The following is a 24,383-nucleotide window of genomic DNA, read 5'->3' as shown; positions in this document are numbered from 1 at the left end:
ATGTCATCACAATGTTCCCGGACACCTGTCTTCACAATACTCCACAAACTTGTCCTCACAATGCTCCATGCCCTTGTCATCACAATTCGCCATGCCCACTGTCACCACAATAATCCATGAAACTTCTCAGACCAATTCGTAATGCCTCTGTCATCACAATGCTCCATGCCATTGTCACCAAAATGCTCCATGTGCTTGTCAGCACAATGCTCCATGACATATGTCATCACAATATGCCATGCACTTGTCATCACAATTCTCCACAAGCTTGTCATCACAATGCTACATAAAACTTGTCATCAAATTTCTCCATGCAATTCTCATCAAAATCCTCTCTCACCACTGATATCACAATGTTCCATCACTAGTCGTCACAATACTACCTCACCCATGTCATCACACTGCTCCATGACCCCTGACATCACAATGTACTATAACCCCTGTCATCAAAATGCACCATGACAATTTTCATTACAATGCTCGATGACCCTTGACATCACAATGATCCATAACACCTGTCATCAAAATGTTCCATGACACTTTTCATCCAACTGCCTCATGACCCTGTCATCACATTGCTTTCTGTCCTACTCATCACAATGCACCATGCCCTTGTCATCAAAATGCTACATGACATTTGTCATCACAAAGGTCCATGACCTTTGGCATCACAATGCTCCATGCCATCGTCATCATAATGCTCCATGAACCCTCTCATCACATTGCTCCATGACTTTGTCATCTCAAAGCTCCATGATGCTTGTCATCACAAATCTCTATGCCCTTCTCATCAAAATGCTCCATGACTTTGTCATCACAATGCTCCATTACCATTGTCATAACAATGCTCCATGACCCATGCCATCAAAATGTTCCACGGCCTTTTCATCACAAGGCTCCATGACCATTGTCATCACAGTGCCCCAAGATCCATGTAATCACAATGCTCCATGCACTTTTCATCACAAAACTCCATGACACATATCATCAGAAAGCTCCATGGCCTTCACATCAAATTGCTCCATGCCATTGTCATCACAATGCTCCATGACCCCTGTAATCACAATGCTCCATGCCACTTTTCATCAGAATGCTCCATGAGACTTGTCATCACAATGCTCCATGTTCTTCTCATCTCAATGCTCCAATCCCTTGTCATCACAAGGGTCCATGACACCTCTCATCACAATACTCCATGAACATTTTCAGCCCAATGCTCCATGACATTCTCATCACAATGCTCCATTAGCCCTGTCATCACAGTGCTTCATGACTATTGTCATCGCAATGCTCCCTGACACTTGTCATCAGAATCCTCCTTGAACCCTTTCATGAAAAGGTTCCATGCCTATTTCATCACAATGCTCGATTCCCTTGTAATCACAATGCTCCATTACCCCTGTAATCAAAATGCACCATGCCCCTTTTCATCTCAATGCTCCAAGACCCCTGTAATCACAATGCTCTATGCCCTTGTCATCACGAAGCTCCATGACGGATGTCATCAGAATTCTCCTTGGCCTTCTCATCACAATGCTCCATGTCCTTGTCATCACAATCCTCCAAGACCCCTGTCATAACGATGCTCCATGACACTTTTCATGTCAGTGCTCCATGAACCCTATCATCACAATGCACCATGCCCTTGTCATCAAACTGCTCCATGACATTTGTTATCACACAGCTCCATGACCCTTGTCATCACAAAGCTCCATGACGCTTGTCATCACAATTCTCAATGCCCTTCTCATCACAATGCTTCATGCCCATGTCATTACAATCCTCCATGACCCATGTATCACAGTGTTCGGAGCCCTTGTCATCACAATGCTCCATACCCACTGTCATCACAATAATCCATGAAATTTTATAGACCTATGTACCGTGACCTTTTCATCACTATGCTCCATTACCCCCGTCATAACAATGCTCAATAACCCCCGCCATCATAATGTCCCACGGCCTTCCCCTCACAAGGCTCGATGACCCTTGTCATCACAATGCTCCAAGATGCCTGCAATCACAATGGTCCATGCCCTTGTCATCACAAAACACCATGACACAAATCAAGACAATGCTCCATGGCCTTCTCATCACAATGCTCCTTGCTCTTGTCATTACAAGGCTCCAGGGCCCTGTAATCACAATGCTCCATGCCCCTTTTCATCAGAATGCTCCATTAGACTTGTCATCACAAGGCTCCATGGTCTTCTCTTCACAATACTCCAGGACCTTGTCATCACAATGCTCCATTCCATTGCCATCAAAAGGATCCATGAACCCTCTCACCACAATACTCCATGAATATTTTCAGCCCAATGCTCCATGACCTTCTCATCACAATGCTCCATGACACCTGTCATCACAGTGCTCCATGATCTTTGTCATCACAATGCTAAAGAGAGTTGTCATCACAATGCTCCCTGACACTCGTCTTCAGAATGCTCCTTGAAACATGTCATGAAAAGGCTCCAAGCACTTTTCATCACAATGCTCCATGCTCTTGTCATCACAATGCTCCTATACCACTGTAATCACAATGCTCCATGCCCCTTTTCATGTCAATGCTCCATTACACCTGTCATCTCAATGGACAATGCCCATCATCATAATGCTTCAGGCTATTGTCATCACAATCAAATCAAAATGATCCATGACCTCTGTCATCCAAAGATCCTAGACCCCTGTAATCACAATGCTCCATGCCCCTTTTCATTGCAATGCTCCATGACCCTTGTCATAACAAAGCTGAATGACCTTGTAAGCACTGTGCTCCATGACCCATGGCATCAAAATGTGACTTGCGCTTGTCATCACAATGCTCAACAACCTTGTCATCACAATGCTCCATAAACCTTGTCATCACAATGCTCCCTGCTCTTCCCATCACAATGCCCCACGCAATTGTCATCTAAAATGCTCCATGACATTTGTCATCACAATAATCCATGAAACTTGTCAGACCAATGCTCCATGCTCTGGTCATCATAATGCTCCATGTCCCTTGTCATCACAATTCTCTACGTCTTTGTCATCACAATGCTCCATGACACTTCTCATCACAATGTTACATGCTCTTGTCATCACAATTATCCATGCCCTTGTCGTTACATTCCTACATGACCCATGTATCACAGTGTTCCATGCCCTTGTCATCACAATGCTCCAAAAACCCTGTAATCACAAAGCTCCATGCCACTTTTTCTCTCAAAGCTCCATGAACCCTGTATTCACAATGCAACATGTCCATCATCATATTGCTTCACGCTATTGTAACCAAAATGAAATCAAAATGCTCCATGACATCTACCATCACAATGCTCTAAAGCCTTGAGATCTCAATGTTCCATAACACTTTTCATCACAATGCCCCATGACGCTCGTCATCACCATTATCCATGGTCTTTTCATCACAATGCTCCATGCTCTTGTCATCACAAAGCTCCATGACGCATGTCATCAGAATCTTCCATGGTCTTCTTATCACAAAGCTGCATGCCCTTCTCATCACAAAGCTCCAAGACACTTGTAACTACAATGTTCCATGCACCTTTTCATCTCATTGCTCCATGAACACTGTCATCACAATGCACCATGCCCATCATCATAGTGCTTCATGCTATTGTCATCAGAATGAACTCAAAATGCTCCATGACCTCTGTCATCACAAGGCTCCAATCCCTTGTGATCACAATGATCCATAACACTTGTCCTCACAACTCCCCATGACGCTTGTCATCAAAATTATCCATGGTGTTCTAATCACAATGCTCCATGAGCTTTGGAATCACCATGCTCAATACACTTGTCATCACAGTGGTCCCTGACACTTGATGTCAATATGCTCTTGGAACCCTGTCATGGCAAGGCTCCATGCCATTTTCATCACAAGGCTCAATGCCCTATTCATCACAAAGCTCCAAGACCACAGAAATCACAATGCTCCATGCCGATTTTCGTGAGAATGCTCCATGAGACTTGTCATCACATGGCTCCATGGTCTTCTCATTAAATGCTCCAGGACATTGTCATCACAATGCTCCATTCCCTTGTCATCACAATGCTCCATGACACCTCTCATCACAATACTCCAAGAACATTTTCAGCCCAATGCTCCATAACCTTATGATCACAATGCTCCATGACCCTTGTCATCCCAATGCTCCATGACACCTGTCATCACAACGCTCCATGACCCCTGAAAACACAATGATCCGGGACTCTTGTCATCAAAATTCTCCATATCACTTGTCTACAAAATGATCCTTGGCCGTGCCATCCCAATGCTCCATGACCCCTGTAATCACAATGCTACGTGAAGTTTGTCATCATAGTGCTCCATGACACTTGTCATGACAATGCTCCATGCCTTTGTCACCAAAATGCTACATGACCTTTTCATCACAATGCTCCATGCGCTTGTCATCACATCCCTCCATTACCATTGTCATCACAATCCTCCATGCATCTTGGGATCAAAATGCTTCATGTCCTTGTTATCACAAAGATCCATGCTCCTTGAAATCAATATGATCCATGAACTCTGTCATTGCAATGCTCCAAACCCGTGTGATCACAATGTTCCATAACACTTGTCATCACAATGCTCCATGATGCCTGTCATCACAATACTCCATGCCCTTGTCATCTCAATGCTACATGACCTTTGTCATCACAATGCTCAATACACTTGTCATCACAATGATCCGTGACACTTGTCTTCGGAATGCTCCTTGAATCCTGTCATGAAAGGAATAAATGCCTTTTTCATTACAATGATCCATACCATTTCCATCACAATTCTCCATGCCATTTTCATCACAATACTCCACAAGCTTGTCATCAGAATGCTCCATGACACTTGTCCTCACAATTCTCCATGACCCCTATCACCACAATGCTCCATGACACCTGTCCTCACAATGCTCCATGCCCCTTGTCATTACAGTGCTCCATGACACTCGTCATAACAATTATCCATGGACTTCTCATCACAATGCTCCACGTTCTTGTCATCACAGTGCTCCATGCCCTGGTCCTCACAATGCTCCTTGACCCTGTCATCACAATTCTCTACGTCCTTGTCATCACAATGCTCCAAAACACTTCTCATCACAATGTTACATGCTCTTGTCATCACCATTCTCCATGCATTTGTAATCGCAATGCTCCATGACCACTGTCATAGCAAGGTACATGCGCTTGTCATCACAATGCTTCAAGACCTTGTCATCAAACTTCTCAATGGCCCTTGTCATCACAATGCTCCTTGCCCTCGTCATCACAACGCTCCATTGCGTTTGACATCACAATCCTCCATGACACTTGGCCTCACAATTCTCCATGCCATTCTCATCACAATGGACCAGAACATATGTCATCACAATGCTCCCGGACACCTGTCTTCACAATAATCCATAAACTTGTCATGCCAACGCTCCGTGCCCTTTTCATCACAATTCACCATGCCCACTGTCATCACAATAATCCATGAAACTTCTCAGGCCAATTCGTCATGCCTCTGTCATCACAATGCTCCATGCCATTGTCACCACAATGCTCCATATGCTTGTCAGCACAATGCTCCATGACACATGTCATCACAATATGCCATGCACTTGTCATCACAATTCTCCACAAGCTTGTCATCACAATGCTCCATAAACCTTGTCCTCAAATTTCTCCAAGCACTTCTCATCAAAATGCTCTCTCACCACTGATATCACAATTTTCCATCACTGGTCATCACAATACTCCCACAACCATGTCATCACAATGTTCCATGACCCCTGTCATCACAATGCTACATGCCCTTATCATCACAGTGCTCCATGACCGCTGACATCACAATGTATTATAACCCCTGTCATCAAAATGCACCATGACACTTTTCATCACAATGCTCGATGACCGTTGATATCACAATGATCCATAACCCATGTCATCAAAATGTTCCATGACACTTTTCATCCTTCTGCTCGATGACCCTGTCATCACATTTCTCTCTGTCTTACTCATCACAATGCACCATGCCCTTGTCATCAAAATGCTACATGACATTTGTCATCACAAAGGTCCATTACGTTTGGCATCACAATGCTCCATGCCATTGTCATCACAATGCTCCATGAACCCTCTCATCACATTGCTCCATGACTTTGTCATCCCGAAGCTCCATGATGCTTGTCATCAAAATGCTTGATACCCTTCTCATCAAAATTCTCCATGCCTTTGTCATCAAAATGCTCCATTACCACTGTCATAACAATGTTTGCTCCATGACTCCTGCCATCAAAATATTCCACGGCCTGTTCATCACAATGCTCCATGTCCCTTGTCATCAAAATTCTCTACGTCTTTGTCATCACAATGCTCCATGACACTTCTCATCACAATGTTACATGCTCTTGTCATCACAATTATCCATGCCCTTGTCGTTACAATCCTACATGACCCATGTATCACAGTGTTCCGTGCCCTTGTCATCACAATGCTCCAAAAACCCTGTAATCACAAAGCTCCATGCCACTTTTTCTCTCAAAGCTCCATGAACCCTGTATTCACAATGCAACATGTCCATCATCATATTGCTTCACGCTATTGTAACCAAAATGAAATCAAAATGCTCCATGACATCTGCCATCACAATGCTCTAAAGCCTTGAGATCTCAATGTTCCATAACACTTTTCATCACAACGCTCCATGACGCTCGTCATCACCATTATCCATGGTCTTCTCATCACAATGCTCCATGCACTTGTCATCACAAAGCTCCATGACGCATGCCATCAGAATCCTCCATGGCCTTCTTATCACAAAGCTGCATGCCCTTCTCATCACAAAGCTCCAAGACACTTGTAACTACAATGTTCCATGCACCTTTTCATCTCATTGCTCCATGAACACTGTCATCACAATGCACCATGCCCATCATTATAGTGCTTCATGCTATTGTCGTCAGAATGAACTCAAAATGCTCCATGACCTCTGTCATCACAAGGCTCCAATCCCTTGTGATCACAATGTTCCATAACACTTGTCCTCACAACTCCCCATGACGCTCGTCATCAAAATTATCCATGGTGTTCTCATCACAATGCGCCATGAGCTTTGGAATCACCATGCTCAATACACTTGTCATCACAGTGGTCCCTGACACTTGATGTCAATATGCTCTTGGAACCCTGTCATGGCAAGGCTCCATGCCATTTTCATCACAAGGCTCCATGCCCTATTCATCACAAAGCTCCAAGACTACAGAAATCACAATGCTCCATGCCGATTTTTGTGAGAATGCTCCATGAGACTTGTCATCACATGGCTCCATGGTCTTCTCATTAAATGCTCCAGGACATTGTCATCACAATGCTCCATTCCCTTGTCATCACAATGCTCCATGACACCTCTCATCACAATACTCCATGAACATTTTCAGCCCAATGCTCCATAACCTTATGATCACAATGCTCCATGACCCTTGTCATCCCAATGCTCCAGGACAACTGTCATCACAACGCTCCATGACCCCTGACAACACAATGATCCGGGACTCTTGTCATCAAAATTCTCCATATCACTTGTCAACACAATGATCCTTGGCCGTGACATCCCAATGCTCCATGACCCCTGTAATCACAATGCTACGTGACGTTTGTCATCATAGTGCTCCATGACACTTGTCATGACAATGCTCCATGCCTTTGTCACCAAAACGCTACATGACCTTTTCATCACAATGCTCCATGCGCTTGTCATCACATTCCTCCATTACCATTGTCATCACAATCCTCCATGCATCTTGGGATCACAATGCTTCATGTCCTTGTCATCACAAAGATCCATGCTCCTTGAAATCAATATGATCCATGAACTCTGTCATCGCAATGCTCCAAACCCGTGTGATCACAATGTTCCATAAGACTTGTCATCACAACGCTCCATGATGCCTGTCATCACAATACTCCATGCCCTTGTCATCTCAATGCTCCATGACCTTTGTCATCACAATGCTCAATACACTTGTCATCACAATGATCCGTGACACTTGTCTTCGGAATGCTCCTTGAATCCTGTCATGAAAGGAATCCATGCCTTTTTCATTACAATGATCCATACCCTTTCCATCACAATTCTCCATGCCATTTTCATCACAATACTCCACAAGCTTGTCATCAGAATGCTCCATGACACTTGTCCTCACAATGCTCCATGACCCCTATCACCACAATGCTCCATGACACCGGTCCTCACAATGCTCCATGCCCCTTGTCATTACAGTGCTCCATGACACACGTCATAACAATTATCCATGGACTTCTCATCACAATGCTCCACGTTCTTGTCATCACAGTGCTCCATGCCCTGGTCCTCACAATGCTCCATGTCCCTGTCATCACAATTCTCTACGTCCTTGTCATCACAATGCTCCAAAACACTTCTCATCACAATGTTACATGCTCTTGTCATCACCATTCTCCATGCATTTGTAATCGCAATGCTCCATGACCACTGTCATAGCAAGGTACATGTGCTTGTCATCACAATGCTTCAAGACCTTGTCATCAAACTTCTCAATGGCCCTTTTCATCACAATGCTCCTTGCCCTTGTCATCACAACGCTCCATTACGTTTGACATCACAATCCTCCATGACACTTGGCCTCACAATTCTCCATGCAATTCTCATCACAATAGACCAGAACATATGTCATCACAATGCTCCCGGACACCTGTCTTCACAATAATCCATAAACTTGTCATGCCAACGCTCCGTGCCCTTTTCATCACAATTCACCATGCCCACTGTCATCACAATAATCCATGAAACTTCTCAGGCCAATTCGTCATGCCTCTGTCATCACAATGCTCCATGCCATTGTCACCACAATGCTCCATATGCTTGTCAGCACAATGCTCCATGACACATGTCATCAAAATATGCCATGCACTTGTCATCACAATTCTCCACAAGCTTGTCATCACAATGCTCCATAAACCTTGTCCTCAAATTTCTCCAAGCACTTCTCTTCAAAATGCTCTCTCACCACTGATATCACAATTTTCCATCACTGGTCATCACAATACTCCCACAACCATGTCATCACAATGTTCCATGACCCCTGTCATCACAATGCTACATGCCCTTATCATCACAGTGCTCCATGACCGCTGACATCACAATGTATTATAACCCCTGTCATCAAAATGCACCATGACCCTTTTCATCACAATGCTCGATGACCCTTGATATCACAATGATCCATAACCCATGTCATCAAAATGTTCCATGACACTGTTCATCCATCTGCTCGATGACCCTGTCATCACATTTCTCTCTGTCTTACTCATCACAATGCACCATGCACTTGTCATCAAAATGCTACATGACATTTGTCATCACAAAGGTCCATTACGTTTGGCATCACAATGCTCCATGCCATTGTCATCACAATGCTCCATGAACCCTCTCATCACATTGCTCCATGACTTTGTCATCCCGAAGCTCCATGATGCTTGTCATCAAAATGCTCGATACCCTTCTCATCAAAATGCACCATGCCTTTGTCATCAAAATGTTCCATTACCACTGTCATAACAATGTTTGCTCCATGACCCCTGCCATCAAAATATTCCACGGCCTGTTCATCACAATGCTCCATGTCCCTTGTCATCACAATTCTCTACGTCTTTGTCATCACAATACTCCATGACACTTCTCATCACAATGTTACATGCTCTTGTCATCACAATTATCCATGCCCTTGTCGTTACAATCCTACATGACCCATGTATCACAGTGTTCCGTGCCCTTGTCATCACAATGCTCCAAAAACCCTGTAATCACAAAGCTCCATGCCACTTTTTCTCTCAAAGCTCCATGAACCCTGTATTCACAATGCAACATGTCCATCATCATATTGCTTCACGCTATTGTAACCAAAATGAAATCAAAATGCTCCATGACATCTGCCATCACAATGCTCTAAAGCCTTGAGATCTCAATGTTCCATAACACTTTTCATCACAACGCCCCATGACGCTCATCATCAATATTATCCATGGTCTTCTCATCACAATGCTCCATGCTCTTGTCATCACAAAGCTCCATGACGCATGTCATCAGAATCCTCCATGGCCTTCTTATCACAAAGCTGCATGCCCTTCTCATCACAAAGCTCCAAGACACTTGTAACTACAATGTTCCATGCACCTTTTCATCTCATTGCTCCATGAACACTGTCATCACAATGCACCATGCCCATCATCATAGTGCTTCATGCTATTGTCATCAGAATGAACTCAAAATGATCCATGACCTCTGTCATCACAAGGCTCCAATCCCTTGTGATCACAATGTTCCATAACACTTGTCCTCACAACTCCCCATGACGCTCGTCATCAAAATTATCCATGGTGTTCTCATCACAATGCTCCATGAGCTTTAGAATCACCATGCTCAATACACTTGTCATCACAGTGTTCCCTGACACTTGATGTCAATATGCTCTTGGAACCCTGTCATGGCAAGGCTCCATGCCATTTTCATCACAAGGCTCCATGCCCTATACATCACAAAGCTCCAAGACCACAGAAATCACAATGCTCCATGCCGATTTTCGTGAGAATGCTCCATGAGACTTGTCATCACATGGCTCCATGGTCTTCTCATTAAATGCTCCAGGACATTGTCATCACAATGCTCCATTCCCTTGTCATCACAATGCTCCATGACACCTCTCATCACAATACTCCATGAACATTTTCAGCCCAATGCTCCATAACATTATGATCACAATGCTCCATGTCCCTTGTCATCCCAATGCTCCATGACAACTGTCATCACAACGCTCCATGACCCCTGACAACACAATGATCCGGGACTCTTGTCATCAAAATTCTCCATATCACTTGTCAACACAATGATCCTTGGCCGTGCCATCCCAATGCTCCATGACCCCTGTAATCACAATGCTACGTGACGTTTGTCATCATAGTGCTCGATGACACTTGTCATGACAATGCTCCATGCCTTTGTCACCAAAACGCTACATGACCTTTTCATCACAATGCTCCATGCACTTGTCATCACATTCCTCCATTACCATTGTCATCACAATCCTCCATGCATCTTGGGATCACATTGCTTCATGTCCTTGTCATCACAAAGATCCATGCTCCTTGAAATCAATATGATCCATGAACTCTGTCATCGCAATGCTCCAAACCCGTGTGATCACAATGTTCCATAACACTTGTCATCACAACGCTCCATGATGCCTGTCATCACAATACTCCATGCCCTTGTCATCTCAATGCTCCATGACCTTTGTCATCACAATGCTCAATACACTTGTCATCACAATGATCCGTGACACTTGTCTTCGGAATGCTCCTTGAATCCTGTCATGAAAAGGATCCATGCCTTTTTCATTACAATGATCCATACCCTTTCCATCACAATTCTCCATGCCATTTTCATCACAATACTCCACAAGCTTGTCATCAGAATGCTCCATGACACTTGTCCTCACAATGCTCCATGACCCCTATCACCACAATGCTCCATGACACCTGTCCTCACAATGCTCCATGCCCCTTGTCATTACAGTGCTCCATGACACTCGTCATAACAATTATCCATGGACTTCTCATCACAATGCTCCACGTTCTTGTCATCACAGTGCTCCATGCCCTGGTCCTCACAATGCTCCATGTCCCTGTCATCACAATTCTCTACGTCCTTGTCATCACAATGCTCCAAAACACTTCTCATCACAATGTTACATGCTCTTGTCATCACCATTCTCCATGCATTTGTAATCGCAATGCTCCATGACCACTGTCATAGCAAGGTACATGCGCTTGTCATCACAATGCTTCAAGACCTTGTCATCAAACTTCTCAATGGCCCTTGTCATCACAATGCTCCTTGCCCTTGTCATCACAATGCTCCAAGACCTGGTCATCACAACGCTCCATTACGTTTGACATCACAATCCTCCATGACACTTGGCCTCACAATTCTCCATGCCATTCTCATCACAATGGACCAGAACATATGTCATCACAATGCTCCCGGACACCTGTCTTCACAATAATCCATAAACTTGTCATGCCAATGCTCCGTGCCCTTTTCATCACAATTCACCATGCCCACTGTCATCACAATAATCCATGAAACTTCTCAGGCCAATTCGTCATGCCTCTGTCATCACAATGCTCCATGCCATTGTCACCACAATTCTCCATGTGCTTGTCAGCACAATGCTCCATGACACATGTCATCACAATATGCCATGCACTTGTCATCACAATTCTCCACAAGCTTGTCATCACAATGCTCCATAAACCTTGTCCTCAAATTTCTCCAAGCACTTCTCATCAAAATGCTCTCTCACCACTGATATCACAATTTTCCATCACTGGTCATCACAATACTCCCACAACCATGTCATCACAATGTTCCATGACCCCTGTCATCACAATGCTACATGCACTTATCATCACAGTGCTCCATGACCGCTGACATCACAATGTATTATAACCCCTGTCATCAAAATGCACCATGACCCTTTTCATCACAATTCTCGATGACCCTTGATATCACAATGATCCATAACCCCTGTCATCAAAATGTTCCATGACACTGTTCATCCATCTGCTCGATGACCCTGTCATCACATTTCTCTCTGTCTTACTCATCACAATACACCATGCCCTTGTCATCAAAATGCTACATGACATTTGTCATCACAAAGGTCCATTACGTTTGGCATCACAATGTTCCATGCCATTGTCATCACAATGCTCCATGAACCCTCTCATCACATTGCTCCATGACTTTGTCATCCCAAAGCTCCATGATGCTTGTCATCAAAATGCTCGATACCCTTCTCATCAAAATGCTCCATGCCTTTGTCATCACAATGCTCCATTACCACTGTCATAACAATGTTTGCTCCATGACCCCTGCCATCAAAATATTCCACGGCCTATTCATCACAAGGCTCCATGACCATTGTCATCACAGTGCTCCAAGACACCTGTAATCACAAAGCTCCTTGCCCTTTTCATCACAAAACTCCATGACACATATCATCAGAAAGCTCCATGGACTTCTCATCAAAATGCTCCACGCCATTGTCATCACAATGCTCCAAGACCCCTGTAATCACTATGCTCCATACCCCGTTTCATCAGAATGCTCCATGAGACTTGTCATCACAAGGCTCCATGGTCTACTCATCTCAATGCTCCATTCCCTTGTCATCACAGTGCTCCATTCCCTTGTCATCACAATACTCCATGAATATTTTGTGCCCAATGCTCCATGACCTTCTCATCACAATGCTCCATTACCCCTGTCATCACAGTGCTTCATGACTTTTGTCATCACAATGCTCCCAGACACTTGTCAGCAGAATCCTCCTTGAACCCTGTCATGAAAAGGTTCCATGCCTATTTCATCACAATTCTCAATTCCCTTGTCATCACAATGCTCCTTTACCACTGTAATCACAATGCTCCACGCCCCTTTTCATCTCAATGCTCCAAGACCCCTGTAATCACAAGGCTCTATGCCCTTGTCATCACGAAGATCCATGACGCATGTCATCAGAATTCTCCTTGGCCTTCTCATCACAATGCTCCATGCCCTTGTCATCACAATGCTTCAAGATACCTGTCATAACAATGCTCCATGACACTTTTCATCTCAGTGCTCCATGAACCCTATCATCACAATGCACCATGCCTTTCATCATAATGCTTCCTGATTTTGTCATCACAATGAAATCAAAATGCTCCATGACCTCTGTCATCACAATGCTCCAAACCCTTGTGATCACAATGTTCCATAACACTTGTCATCACAACGCCCCATGACGCTCGTCATCCCAATTATCCATGGTCTTCTCATCACAATGCTCCATGACCTTTGTCATCACAATGCTCAATATTCTTTTCATCACAATGCTCCCTGACACTTGTCGTCTGGGTGCTCCTTGAAACCTGTCATGACAAGGCACCATGCCTTTTTCATCACAATGATGCATTCACTTTTCATCACAATGCTCCAAGATCCCGGTTATCACAAGGCTCCATGATGCTTGTCATCACAGTGCTCCATGACACTTGTCATCACAATGCTCCCTGACACTTGTCGTCAGTATGTTCCTTGAACCCTGTCATGACAAGGCTCCATGCCTTTGTCATCACAATGATCCATGCCCTTTTCATCACAATGCTCCAAGACCCCTGTAATCACAATGCCTCTTGCCATTGTCATCACAAAGCTCCATGATGCAGGTCATCAGAATGTTCCATGGACTTCTCATCACAATGCTCCATGCTCTTGTCATCACAATGCTCCAAGACAACTGTAATCACAATGCTCCATGCCCCTTTCCATTAGCTTGCTCCATGAGACTTGTCATCAAAAGACACCATGGTCATCTCAGCACTATGCTCCAGGATATTGTCACCACAATGCTCCATTCCCTTGTGTTCACAATGCTCCAAGAACATTTTCAGCACAATCCTCCATGACCACTGCCATCACAACGCTCAATGACCCCTGACAACACAATGATCTGTGGCTCTTGTCATCAAAATGCTCCATGACTCTTCTCATCAAAATGGTCCATGCTCTTGTCATCCTAATGCTCTATGACCCCTGTTATCACAATGTTCCATGACACTTGTCATCACAATGCTCCATGCCTTTGTCAGCAAAATGCTACATGACCTTGTCATCACAATGCTCCATGTGATTCTCATCACAATTCTCCTTTACCATTGTCATCACAATCCTCCCTGAAACTTGGGATCACATTGCTTCATGCCCTTGTCATCACAATGTTCCATGCTCCTTGAAATCAACATGATCCATGACCTCTGTCATCACTAGGCTACAAACCCTGGTGATCACAATGTTCCATAACACACTCATCACAATGCTCCATGATGCCTGTCATCACACTACTCCATGCCCTTGTCATCTCAATGATCCAAGATGTTTGTCATCACAATGCTCCAAACACTTGTCATCTCACAATGTTCCATGAGACCTGTCATCACCATGCTACATGCCCCTATCATCACAATTCTCCATGAGCCATGACATCATAATGTTCCATAACACGTGTCATCACAATGCTCCCTGCCCTTCTCATCACAATGCACCATGCCCTTGTCATCAAACTGCTCCGTGACATTTGTTATCACACAGATCCATCACCCTTGGCATCACAATGCTCCATGCCATTGTCATCACAATGCTCCCTGAAACCTCTCATCATATGCTCCATGCCCTTGTCATCACAAAGTTCCATGACTCTTGTCATCACAATTCTCGATGCCCTTCTCATCACAATGCTCCATGCCCATGTCATTACAATCCTCCATGACCCATGTATCACAGTGTTCGGAGCCCTTGTCATCACAATGCTCCATACCCACTGTCATCACAATAATCCATGAAATTTTATAGACCTATGTTCCGTGCCCTTTTCATCACAATGCTCCATTACACCCGTCATAACAATGCTCCATGACCCCTGCCATCATAATGTCCCACGGCCTTCTCCTCACAAGGCTCCATGACCCTTGTCATCACAAAGCTCCAAGACGCCTGCAATCACTATGGTCCATGCCCTTGTCATCACAAAACACCATGACACAATCATGAGAATGCTCCATGGCCTTCTCATCACAAAGCTCCTTGCTCTTGTCATTACAATGCTCCAGGGCCCTGTAATCACAATGCTCCATGCCCCTTTTCATCAGAATGCTCCATTAGACTTGTCATCACAAGGCTCCATGGTCTTCTCATCACTATGCTCCAGGACCTTGTCATCACAATGATCCATTCCCTTGCTATCAAAAGGATCCATGACACCTGTCACCACAATACTCCATGAATATTTTCAGCCCAATGCTCCATGACCTACTCATCACAATGCTCCATGACACATGTCATCACAGTGATCCATGATCTTTGTCATCACAATGCTCAAGAGAGTTGTCATCACAATGCTCCATGACACTTCTCATCAAAATGCTCCATGCTCTTGTCATCACATTTCTCAATTCCCTTGTCGTTACAATCCTACATGACCCATGTATCACAGTGTTCCGTGCCCTTGTCATCACAATGCTCCAAAAACCCTGTAATCACAAAGCTCCATGCCACTTTTTCTCTCAAAGCTCCATGAACCCTGTATTCACAATGCAACATGCCCATCATCATATTGCTTCACGCTATTGTAACCAAAATGAAATCAAAATGCTCCATGACATCTGCCATCACAATGCTCTAAAGCCTTGAGATCTCAATGTTCCATAACACTTTTCATCACAACGCCCCATGACGCTCGTCATCACCATTATCCATGGTCTTCTCATCACAATGCTCCATGCTCTTGTCATCACAAAGCTCCATGACGCATGTCATCAGAATCCTCCATGGCCTTCTTATCACAAAGCTGCATGCCCTTCTCATCACAAAGCTCCAAGACACTTGTAACTACAATGTTCCATGCACCTTTTCATCTCATTGCTCCATGAACACTGTCATCACAATGCACCATGCCCATCATCATAGTGCTTCATGCTATTGTCATCAGAATGAACTCAAAATGCTCCATGACCTCTGTCATCACAAGGCTCCAATCCCTTGTGATCACAATGTTCCATAACACTTGTCCTCACAACTCCCCATGACGCTCGTCATCAAAATTATCCATGGTGTTCTCATCACAATGCTCCATGAGCTTTGGAATCACCATGCTCAATACACTTGTCATCACAGTGGTCCCTGACACTTGATGTCAATATGCTCTTGGAACCCTGTCATGGCAAGGCTCCATGCCATTTTCATCACAAGGCTCCATGCCCTATACATCACAAAGCTCCAAGACCACAGAAATCACAATGCTCCATGCCGATTTTCGTGAGAATGCTTCATGAGACTTGTCATCACATGGCTCCATGGTCTTCTCATTAAATGCTCCAGGACATTGTCATCACAATGCTCCATTCCCTTGTCATCACAATGCTCCATGCCCCTTACCATTACAGTGCTCCATGACACTCGTCATCACTATTATCCATGGACTTATCATCACAATGCTGCACGTTCTTGTCATCACAGTGCTACATGCCCTGGTCCTCACAATGCTCCATGTCCCTGTCATCACAATTCTCTACGTCCTTGTCATCACAATGCTCCAAAACACTTCTCATCACAATGTTACATGCTCTTGTCATCACCATTCTCCATGCATTTGTAATCGCAATGCTCCATGACCACTGTCATAGCAAGGTACATGCGCTTGTCATCACAATGCTTCAAGACCTTGTCATCAAACTTCTCAATGGCCCTTGTCATCACAATGCTCCTTGCCCTTGTCATCACAATGCTCCAAGACCTTGTCATCACAACGCTCCATTACGTTTGACATCACAATCCTCCATGACACTTGGCCTCACAATTCTCCATGCCATTCTCATCACAATGGACCAGAACATATGTCATCACAATGCTCCCGGACACCTGTCTTCACAATAATCCATAAACTTGTCATGCCAATGCTCCGTGCCCTTTTCATCACAATTCACGATGCCCACTGTCATCACAATAATCCATGAAACTTCTCAGGCCAATTCGTCATGCCTCTGTCATCACAATGCTCCATGCCATTGTCACCACAATTCTCCATGTGCTTGTCAGCACAATGCTCCATGACACATGTCATCACAATATGCCATGCACTTGTCATCACAATTCTCCACAAGCTTGTCATCACAATGCTCCATAAACCTTGTCCTCAAATTTCTCCAAGCACTTCTCATCAAAATGCTCTCTCACCACTGATATCACAATTTTCCATCACTGGTCATCACAATACTCCCACAACCATGTCATCACAATGTTCCATGACCCCTGTCATCACAATGCTACATGCACTTATCATCACAGTGCTCCATGACCGCTGACATCACAATGTATTATAACCCTGTCATCAAAATGCACCATGACCCTTTTCATCACAATGCTCGATGACCCTTGATATCACAATGATCCATAACCACTGTCATCAAAATGTTCCATGACACTGTTCATCCATCTTCTCGATGACCCTGTCATCACATTTCTCTCTGTCTTACTCATCACAATACACCATGCCCTTGTCATCAAAATGCTACATGACATTTGTCATCACAAAGGTCCATTACGTTTGGCATCACAATGTTCCATGCCATTGTCATCACAATGCTCCATGAACCCTCTCATCACATTGCTCCATGACTTTGTCATCCCAAAGCTCCATGATGCTTGTCATCAAAATGCTCGATACCCTTCTCATCAAAATGCTCCATGCCTTTGTCATCACAATGCTCCATTACCACTGTCATAACAATGTTTGCTCCATGACCCCTGCCATCAAAATATTCCATGGCCTGTTCATCACAAGGCTCCATGACCATTGTCATCACAGTGCTCCAAGACACCTGTAATCAAAAAGCTCCTTGCCCTTTTCATCACAAAACTCCATGACACATATCATCAGAAAGCTCCATGGACTTCTCATCAAAATGCTCCACGCCATTGTCATCACAATGCTCCAAGACCCCTGTAATCACTATGCTCCATACCCCGTTTCATCAGAATGCTCCATGAGACTTGTCATCACAAGGCTCCATGGTCTACTCATCTCAATGCTCCATTCCCTTGTCATCACAGTGCTCCATTCCCTTGTCATCACAATACTCCATGAATATTTTGAGCCCAATGCTCCATGACCTTCTCATCACAATGCTCCATTACCCCTGTCATCACAGTGCTTCATGACTTTTGTCATCACAATGCTCCCAGACACTTGTCAGCAGAATCCTCCTTGAACCCTGTCATGAAAAGGTTCCATGCCTATTTCATCACAATTCTCAATTCCCTTGTCATCACAATGCTCCTTTACCACTGTAATCACAATGCTCCACGCCCCTTTTCATCTCAATGCTCCAAGACCCCTGTAATCACAAGGCTCTATGCCCTTGTCATCACGAAGATCCATGACGCATGTCATCAGAATTCTCCTTGGCCTTCTCATCACAATGCTCCATGCCCTTGTCATCACAATGCTTCAAGATACCTGTCATAACAATGCTCCATGACACTTTTCATCTCAGTGCTCCATGAACCCTATCATCACAATGCACCATGCCTTTCATCATAATGCTTCCTGATTTTGTCATCACAATGAAATCAAAATGCTCCATGACCTCTGTCATCACAATGCTCCAAACCCTTGTGATCACAATGTTCCATAACACTTGTCATCACAACGCCCCATGACGCTCGTCATCCCAATTATCCATGGTCTTCTCATCACAATGCTCCATGACCTTTGTCATCACAATGCTCAATATTCTTTTCATCACAATGCTCCCTGACACTTGTCGTCTGGGTGCTCCTTGAAACCTGTCATGACAAGGCACCATGCCTTTTTCATCACAATGATGCATTCACTTTTCATCACAATGCTCCAAGATCCCGGTTATCACAAGGCTCCATGATGCTTGTCATCACAGTGCTCCATGACACTTGTCATCACAATGCTCCCTGACACTTGTCGTCAGTATGTTCCTTGAACCCTGTCATGACAAGGCTCCATGCCTTTGTAATCACAATGATCCATGCCCTTTTCATCACAATGCTCCAAGACCCCTGTAATCACAATGCCTCTTGCCATTGTCATCACAAAGCTCCATGATGCAGGTCATCAGAATGTTCCATAGACTTCTCATCACAATGCTCCATGCTCTTGTCATCACAAAGCTCCATGACGCATGTCATCAGAATCCTCCATGGCCTTCTTATCACAAAGCTGCATGCCCTTCTCATCACAAAGCTCCAAGACACTTGTAACTACAATGTTCCATGCACCTTTTCATCTCATTGCTCCATGAACACTGTCATCACAATGCACCATGCCCATCATCATAGTGCTTCATGCTATTGTCATCAGAATGAACTCAAAATGCTCCATGACCTCTGTCATCACAAGGCTCCAATCCCTTGTGATCACAATGTTCCATAACACTTGTCCTCACAACTCCCCATGACGCTCGTCATCAAAATTATCCATGGTGTTCTCATCACAATGCTCCATGAGCTTTGGAATCACCATGCTCAATACACTTGTCATCACAGTGGTCCCTGACACTTGATGTCAATATGCTCTTGGAACCCTGTCATGGCAAGGCTCCATGCCATTTTCATCACAAGGCTCCATGCCCTATACATCACAAAGCTCCAAGACCACAGAAATCACAATGCTCCATGCCGATTTTCGTGAGAATGCTTCATGAGACTTGTCATCACATGGCTCCATGGTCTTCTCATTAAATGCTCCAGGACATTGTCATCACAATGCTCCATTCCCTTGTCATCACAATGCTCCATGCCCCTTACCATTACAGTGCTCCATGACACTCGTCATCACTATTATCCATGGACTTATCATCACAATGCTCCACGTTCTTGTCATCACAGTGCTACATGCCCTGGTCCTCACAATGCTCCATGTCCCTGTCATCACAATTCTCTACGTCCTTGTCATCACAATGCTCCAAAACACTTCTCATCACAATGTTACATGCTCTTGTCATCACCATTCTCCATGCATTTGTAATCGCAATGCTCCATGACCACTGTCATAGCAAGGTACATGCGCTTGTCATCACAATGCTTCAAGACCTTGTCATCAAACTTCTCAATGGCCCTTGTCATCACAATGCTCCTTGCCCTTGTCATCACAATGCTCCAAGACCTTGTCATCACAACGCTCCATTACGTTTGACATCACAATCCTCCATGACACTTGGCCTCACAATTCTCCATGCCATTCTCATCACAATGGACCAGAACATATGTCATCACAATGCTCCCGGACACCTGTCTTCACAATAATCCATAAACTTGTCATGCCAATGCTCCGTGCCCTTTTCATCACAATTCACGATGCCCACTGTCATCACAATAATCCATGAAACTTCTCAGGCCAATTCGTCATGCCTCTGTCATCACAATGCTCCATGCCATTGTCACCACAATTCTCCATGTGCTTGTCAGCACAATGCTCCATGACACATGTCATCACAATATGCCATGCACTTGTCATCACAATTCTCCACAAGCTTGTCATCACAATGCTCCATAAACCTTGTCCTCAAATTTCTCCAAGCACTTCTCATCAAAATGCTCTCTCACCACTGATATCACAATTTTCCATCACTGGTCATCACAATACTCCCACAACCATGTCATCACAATGTTCCATGACCCCTGTCATCACAATGCTACATGCACTTATCATCACAGTGCTCCATGACCGCTGACATCACAATGTATTATAACCCTGTCATCAAAATGCACCATGACCCTTTTCATCACAATGCTCGATGACCCTTGATATCACAATGATCCATAACCACTGTCATCAAAATGTTCCATGACACTGTTCATCCATCTTCTCGATGACCCTGTCATCACATTTCTCTCTGTCTTACTCATCACAATACACCATGCCCTTGTCATCAAAATGCTACATGACATTTGTCATCACAAAGGTCCATTACGTTTGGCATCACAATGTTCCATGCCATTGTCATCACAATGCTCCATGAACCCTCTCATCACATTGCTCCATGACTTTGTCATCCCAAAGCTCCATGATGCTTGTCATCAAAATGCTCGATACCCTTCTCATCAAAATGCTCCATGCCTTTGTCATCACAATGCTCCATTACCACTGTCATAACAATGTTTGCTCCATGACCCCTGCCATCAAAATATTCCATGGCCTGTTCATCACAAGGCTCCATGACCATTGTCATCACAGTGCTCCAAGACACCTGTAATCAAAAAGCTCCTTGCCCTTTTCATCACAAAACTCCATGACACATATCATCAGAAAGCTCCATGGACTTCTCATCAAAATGCTCCACGCCATTGTCATCACAATGCTCCAAGACCCCTGTAATCACTATGCTCCATACCCCGTTTCATCAGAATGCTCCATGAGACTTGTCATCACAAGGCTCCATGGTCTACTCATCTCAATGCTCCATTCCCTTGTCATCACAGTGCTCCATTCCCTTGTCATCACAATACTCCATGAATATTTTGAGCCCAATGCTCCATGACCTTCTCATCACAATGCTCCATTACCCCTGTCATCACAGTGCTTCATGACTTTTGTCATCACAATGCTCCCAGACACTTGTCAGCAGAATCCTCCTTGAACCCTGTCATGAAAAGGTTCCATGCCTATTTCATCACAATTCTCAATTCCCTTGTCATCACAATGCTCCTTTACCACTGTAATCACAATGCTCCACGCCCCTTTTCATCTCAATGCTCCAAGACCCCTGTAATCACAAGGCTCTATGCCCTTGTCATCACGAAGATCCATGACGCATGTCATCAGAATTCTCCTTGGCCTTCTCATCACAATGCTCCATGCCCTTGTCATCACAATGCTTCAAGATACCTGTCATAACAATGCTCCATGACACTTTTCATCTCAGTGCTCCATGAACCCTATCATCACAATGCACCATGCCTTTCATCATAATGCTTCCTGATTTTGTCATCACAATGAAATCAAAATGCTCCATGACCTCTGTCATCACAATGCTCCAAACCCTTGTGATCACAATGTTCCATAACACTTGTCATCACAACGCCCCATGACGCTCGTCATCCCAATTATCCATGGTCTTCTCATCACAATGCTCCATGACCTTTGTCATCACAATGCTCAATATTCTTTTCATCACAATGCTCCCTGACACTTGTCGTCTGGGTGCTCCTTGAAACCTGTCATGACAAGGCACCATGCCTTTTTCATCACAATGATGCATTCACTTTTCATCACAATGCTCCAAGATCCCGGTTATCACAAGGCTCCATGATGCTTGTCATCACAGTGCTCCATGACACTTGTCATCACAATGCTCCCTGACACTTGTCGTCAGTATGTTCCTTGAACCCTGTCATGACAAGGCTCCATGCCTTTGTAATCACAATGATCCATGCCCTTTTCATCACAATGCTCCAAGACCCCTGTAATCACAATGCCTCTTGCCATTGTCATCACAAAGCTCCATGATGCAGGTCATCAGAATGTTCCATAGACTTCTCATCACAATGCTCCATGCTCTTGTCATCACAAAGCTCCATGACGCATGTCATCAGAATCCTCCATGGCCTTCTTATCACAAAGCTGCATGCCCTTCTCATCACAAAGCTCCAAGACACTTGTAACTACAATGTTCCATGCACCTTTTCATCTCATTGCTCCATGAACACTGTCATCACAATGCACCATGCCCATCATCATAGTGCTTCATGCTATTGTCATCAGAATGAACTCAAAATGCTCCATGACCTCTGTCATCACAAGGCTCCAATCCCTTGTGATCACAATGTTCCATAACACTTGTCCTCACAACTCCCCATGACGCTCGTCATCAAAATTATCCATGGTGTTCTCATCACAATGCTCCATGAGCTTTGGAATCACCATGCTCAATACACTTGTCATCACAGTGGTCCCTGACACTTGATGTCAATATGCTCTTGGAACCCTGTCATGGCAAGGCTCCATGCCATTTTCATCACAAGGCTCCATGCCCTATACATCACAAAGCTCCAAGACCACAGAAATCACAATGCTCCATGCCGATTTTCGTGAGAATGCTTCATGAGACTTGTCATCACATGGCTCCATGGTCTTCTCATTAAATGCTCCAGGACATTGTCATCACAATGCTCCATTCCCTTGTCATCACAATGCTCCATGCCCCTTACCATTACAGTGCTCCATGACACTCGTCATCACTATTATCCATGGACTTATCATCACAATGCTCCACGTTCTTGTCATCACAGTGCTACATGCCCTGGTCCTCACAATGCTCCATGTCCCTGTCATCACAATTCTCTACGTCCTTGTCATCACAATGCTCCAAAACACTTCTCATCACAATGTTACATGCTCTTGTCATCACCATTCTCCATGCATTTGTAATCGCAATGCTCCATGACCACTGTCATAGCAAGGTACATGCGCTTGTCATCACAATGCTTCAAGACCTTGTCATCAAACTTCTCAATGGCCCTTGTCATCACAATGCTCCTTGCCCTTGTCATCACAATGCTCCAAGACCTTGTCATCACAACGCTCCATTACGTTTGACATCACAATCCTCCATGACACTTGGCCTCACAATTCTCCATGCCATTCTCATCACAATGGACCAGAACATATGTCATCACAATGCTCCCGGACACCTGTCTTCACAATAATCCATAAACT

The sequence above is a fragment of the Mesoplodon densirostris genome, chromosome Y, assembly GCF_025265405.1.
Source record: "Mesoplodon densirostris isolate mMesDen1 chromosome Y, mMesDen1 primary haplotype, whole genome shotgun sequence".
Classification (NCBI taxonomy): domain Eukaryota; kingdom Metazoa; phylum Chordata; class Mammalia; order Artiodactyla; family Ziphiidae; genus Mesoplodon; species Mesoplodon densirostris.
The sequence above is the reverse complement of the archived record's forward strand: the minus strand, read 5'-3'. Positions refer to the sequence as shown.